We start from the raw sequence: 6000 nt of genomic DNA on the forward strand, positions 1-6000 counted from the left end.
AAATCGACCGGGTAACGACTCGTACCTCGGAAAACTCGTAGGTCAAGGTACCACTGTATATATATATATATATATATATATATATATATATATATATATATATATATATATATATATATTAGGGCTATTGAAAAGTAACACGTATAAGCTATTTTATTTTACTGCCACTCATTTTATTAATGCAAATCGCATTTCTGTTTGACCAATTTTTATTAAAAATATAAATAAATAAATAAATAAATATAATGGAGGCGCAATTACAACCTTCAACGCAACACAAATTTATTCCCACCATCCTTTCTTTAATCCGATACAAAAATAATAATAAATTCCAGCCAAAAATATTTTTTAGTATCTTTGTGTCCAATTTCCATGTCCTTCTGTGCTTCAAATCAGACTGTGAAATGTAGCTGGTCGCCTGGCCAAACTGAGCGATCGGGAGAGAAGGGCCTTAGTATGAGAGGTGACCAGAAACCTGATGGTCATGCTAACTGAACTCTAGAGATCCTATGTGGAGATGGGACAAAGGTACAGAAGGACAACCATCACTGCAGTGCTCCACCAATCTGTGCTTTATGGCAAAGTGACAGAAAGCTCTCCTTAGTGCAAAACTCATGTAAGCCGAGTTGGAGATTGCCAAAAGGCACCTGAAGGACTTTGAGTCTGTGCCGAACAAGACTCTCTTCTCTGATAAAACCAAGATTGATCTGTTTAGCCTCAATTTGAAATGTTATGTCTGGAGAAAATCAGGCACCGCTCATCACCTGCCTGAAACTATCCCAAAAGTGAAGCATGGTGGTGGTTGCATCATGCTGTGGAGGTGTTTTTTTGCAGCAGGGACTGAGCTTCTGGTCAGGATTAAGGCATAAATGGAGCAGCTTAATGGAGCTTTTTTCATTAAAAATTGTTCCACAGCGCTAAGGACATTAGTCTGGACTGAAGGATCACCTCCTTACATGACAACATCCTGCTTAACCTCGCCCTCCTCCACTCTGTGTTCCTTAATGAGATTAATAATCCATATTTATATTTATGTCATTATTCCCGTAGATTTGACTGTGTTCAAATTCTGACCCGATTTTACTTTTATTTCGTTTTTGACTTGGATGAGCTTCTTACATTTTTACAGTGTGAACATTTTTATCTGCCCATTTTTATTCTTTACACATGTTAATAACCAAACACTCAGTTTTAAAGACTCTACTTGTTTTTATTTCATCAGAATTAATTAAATCTGCACATGCTGAGAGGAGACCTAACACAAGCACTGATATGATATGCTAATAGGACATGACTACATGACATAATTATATCATTTATATGTATATACCTTTGTAAATAATATAATATAATATCTAGCTGAGTATTTCAAGGCTAGTTTGCAGATGGATAGCTAACTGCAAGACAGCCAGATGTAGGAATGCCTTGTTAGTTAGATAAGATGGATAGCCAGCTAAGTAGGATAGTCTCGCTAGCTAGCTGAGGTAAATAACTAGCTGCTAGTAATAGAAAAGCCCTAGCTAGCTAATCTAGATAACTAGCTGCAATATAGCCAGATATAGGAGAACCTTGCTAGTTAGCTAAGATAGATACAGTATCTAGCAGTATAACCACATATAGGAGAGCTTCGCTAGTTAGCTAAGGTAGATAACTAGCTACAATATAGCCATATAAGGAGAGCCTTGCTAGTTAGCTAAGATAGATAACTAGCTGCAATATAGAAAGACGTAGGAGAACCTTGCTAGTTAGCTAAGATAGATACAGTATCTAGCAATATAGCCATATAAGGATAACCTTGCTAGTTAGCTAAGATAGATACAGTATCTAGCAATATAGCCATATAAGGAGAACCTTGCTAGTTAGCTAAGATAAATACAGTATCTAGCAATATAGCCATATAGAGGAGAGCCTTGCTAGTTAGCTAAGATAGATACAGTGTCTAGCAATATAACCACATATAGGAGAGCCTTGCTAGTTAGCTAAGATAGATAACTAGCTGCAATATAGCCAGATGTAGGAGAACCTTGCTAGTTAGCTAAGATAGATACAGTATCTAGCAATATAGCTATATATAGAAGAGCCTTGCTAGCTAGCTAAGCTAAATAACTAGCTGCTATATAACCACATATAGGAGAACCTTGCTAGATATATAAGCTAGATAACTAGCTACAAGAAGTAAAGCCTTGCTAGCTAGCTAAGATAGAACTAGCTGCAATATAGCCAGATATGAGAGCATTGCTAGCTAGCTAAGCTAGATAACTAGCTGCAATATAGCCAGATATAGGTGAACCTTGCTAGCTAGATAACTAGCTACAAGTAGAAGAGCCTTGCTAGCTAGCTAAAATAGATAACTAGCTGCTATATAGAAATACATAATAGAACCTTGCCTGCTATCTTAGATAGATACAGTATCAAGCAATATAGCCACATATAGGAGAGCCTTGCTAGCTAGCTAAGCTAAATAACTAGCTACAATATCACATATAGGAGAACCATGCTAGTTAGCTAAGATAGATAACTAGCTGCAATATAGCCAGGTATGAGAGCCTTACTTTTTCTTTAAAAAATTATATCACACATGCAAATCGGAGAATCTTAACCTTAACAATGTAAAACGATTTGTGAAAATGGTGTGTTTTTAGCTATATGTCTAATACTTCTGCACATTCTTCACTGCCCAAATCCCTTATTCTTATCTGTTGTATATAAATTAACATACTGATCTGCACTTGTCAATTTGCACAATGATTCTATATGGACTAAAATATACTATACTGCATTTTGTTGCCTCTACGTGTACTATGTGATGACAATAAAGTTGTATAAAGATGCCGAGGTTTCCTTCTTGCGGCTGTTTGTTTACTTTAACCCAAATATTCATAATCTGGAGAACACGTCTCTCCAACTTTAAATTTAATGTACAGTTTGGTAATCATGCAACATTTACTTTTGACCCACTGCCTTTAAACAAGTTAGATTTTTGGTCTTTCGTTGGAAGAAGTTTGGGCTTCTTTGCTGCACAATCTGCAGCCTCTCCCCCTGTGCGAAGCCCCGCCTTAAGCCCCGCCCCATGCCCCACCCATCACCATCACTTGGCTAAATTACATCATAGAGGTGTTTTAAGGCACATATAAACAGATAACTTGCTGGAATTTTTATTTCTGCCCTCAGAGTTGTAGGTACATATTAGTAAGAGAGTGAAAAAATATAACATTATTTGTATCAATATGCACAAAATATAGACACTGTAAGTAAACTAGACTCGGGTTAAGACCAGGGGATTCGCCACCTTTATATATAAAGTTATAAGTTATAATAGTTATGTTTTCTAATGTAAGGCCAGGATAGGACTGACTGAGAAAAATGTTTCCCTGTAATAAACCGTACACTTTTTCCAGATACTTCACTTTAAGTCTCAATCATCAGGTTATCAGTACATAAATAAACTTTAAAAACTCGATCTGTGGATCGGAGCGGCGCCATTTTGTAACTAATACCCCGTATGTAGGATGAAACAAAATGGAGGACAATCAGCGACCGGATCCGCGCTTGTGTTCATAATAAGACTTTATAACAAGCTGTTTGACATTATAGTTACAGTGCCCTCTGGTGGTGAGAAGTGGTTATAGCTTTATTCTCTCTTGGCGAACCTTTTTGTTATAAAATTATGAAAATGAAAATTCAATCCAAATACATTGCAGATAGATAGATAGATAGATAGATAGATAGATAGATAGATAGATAGATAGATAGATAGATAGATAGATAGAGATAGATAGATAGATAGATAGATAGATAGATAGATAGATAGATAGTCATTTACATTTAAATTAATTTTTATTAGTTTGTAGTAATTTGTATTTAAAAGTTCTTATGTTTTCTTAGCTTTGGAACAATAAATCCACGTATTTTCTCACTTGGTGAAATGCTCCTTCCTGATGGCCCCTCAAATGTTTCAGCAGTAAGGTGTGTGTATGTGTGTTTAGAGTACATGTGTATTATATTAGCAAAAGAAACTTAAAAGAAACTTATCTCTCTCTCAGAACGACGAACCTGGAGATGGGTGATGCTTGTAGCAACACTACAGTTGAAGCTGTTCCCATCAGATGCAATCACATCTTGGAACCTGAGGTTCCAGACGATTGTAAGTATCTCCTCAAAATGGATGCTGTTACAGAACCACCGTGAGCGAGTGTGTGAGCAAGTGTGTTAGAGATCACATAGCAAATGAGCATGCGAGTGTGAATTTCATCATGTTGGAATTTATACGTTTTGCTTCTTTCCTTTCTTTCTAGTTGAGGAAATCTTAAAGCAAATTCAGATTCCAGATCTATGTGAGTATCACCTCAAAGCGGTTGCTGTTACAGAACCACCGCGAGCGAGTGTGTTACAGGTCACGCAGCAAACGGACATACAATCGTGTTTCGTTTCATCAGATTTGAATTTGTTCGTATCGCAGTTGAGTGCGACTACGATGGAACGTTTTTTTTTAGCCTGTAGTTATCAAACTATATTAGCAAACTAGCAGTGCTAAAAGCTAACTAAAAAATATAACTATATAACTAGCTAGCCGTGTTCGAAAAAACATGTAACACAATCTCACGCAAATTTCTCCTCATACGGTTCGTTCTGTGTTTGTGTACTTTTTTAGATGATGCCATCTCATTGATGATTTGTTGCATTGCTGTTGTGTGTCAGAAGGTGAAGTATCGGTTTGTTCAACTTATCCAGAGCATGTAAGTTGCCTGTGTGAATGTGTGTTTTTGTGTTTGTGTGTGTGTGTGTGTGTGTGTGTGTGTGTGATATAAATAGTTGTTGTGATTGTGTTAAAATAATATTGTTCTTCAAAAAGGGGAGACCTTTTGTTAGATTTGACATATTTGTCCCACATGAAAACAAAGTAAGTTGCGATGCGAATAATAACATGGCTGCATTCTGAAGGCCTGGTGCTTCTGGTTCCTGGTGTTAAAGTGTGTGATCTTCTTGTTTTATTTTTTTTCAGATTCTTTAAATAAGGTGTATGGGACGATCCCCTCCAACCTCCTTACCAGCACTGAAAGACTAAACCACATGAAAATAATCACATAATAAATATAGGGGTGTGACGGTGCACAAAATTCATGGCACACCTGTAGGGGATGAGTCTAATCACCTTCCCACGCACCCATTAAATATTTGCACCGAACCGAAAGCCCTGTACCGAAACGGTTCAGGACATATTCGTGTATGTTATACCCCTATGGACTTCTTTTGGCTTCTCCCATTAGGGGGCGCCACAGCGGATGTTTTGATTTGGCACATGTTTTTACGCTGGATGCCCTTCCTAACGCAACCCTCCCCATTTATCCGGGCTTGGGACCGGCACTAAGGCTTGTGCAACCCTAATGGCTGGGGTTGGTTCCCTGACCGGCGATCGAACACAGGCCGCAGCGGTGAGAGCTGCCGTTTGCATTGCTCCTCATTTCACTGTGAGGTGATGTGAGGAGGCCTGGGGTGCAGCCAGCATTCCAATTCATCACGTGTAAAATGGTTGCGTTTAGAACTCTATAGCAGGAGATCTTCCACTCCAACTCATGTAAAGCAGATCTTCATGGAGCTTTGCTTTGCGCACACGGGAATTGTCATGTTGGAACAGGTTTGGTTCTCCTAGTTCAAGCGAAGGGAACATTTATTGCTACCAGAACCAAACACGTCCTACACAATTAAGCGACTTACAGCTGTAAAAAGTCAGGTCTTTTGTTTCCATTGTGCATTCTTAGTTCGTGAAAAAGACCACCAGAGTCTGTGACTAAAAAAAAACCCAGACAATAAGTGTTCGATATTAGTAAGTCGTGTGTAAATAAAGAATGTCAAGCAAACATCCAAAGAAGACTTGATCATTTGGTTATAAATAATAGTTTTATGCAGGATACAACTTGCTGTGAAATGTAAATCCGATCGGCTGCTAATATGAAATATAAAAGAATATGAGGAAAAAAGAAATAAAGAAGAAATGAAAAA

At 37.7% G+C, this 6000-nt stretch overlaps 1 long non-coding RNA gene across 1 annotated transcript; it reads left to right on the top strand.

Moving 5' to 3' along the window:
- The first annotated feature begins 4039 nt into the window (after window positions 1-4039).
- LOC310722766 lies at window positions 4040-5403 on the top strand. The gene is made up of 4 exons (XR_014532486.1): window positions 4040-4144; window positions 4296-4334; window positions 4652-4736; window positions 5003-5403. It is a non-coding gene; the product is annotated as an uncharacterized lncRNA (long non-coding RNA).
- Window positions 5404-6000: the final 597 nt, after the last annotated feature.

Source organism: Silurus aristotelis (assembly GCF_946808225.1).
Source record: "Silurus aristotelis genome assembly, chromosome: 29".
NCBI classification, from domain to species: Eukaryota; Metazoa; Chordata; class Actinopteri; order Siluriformes; family Siluridae; genus Silurus; species Silurus aristotelis.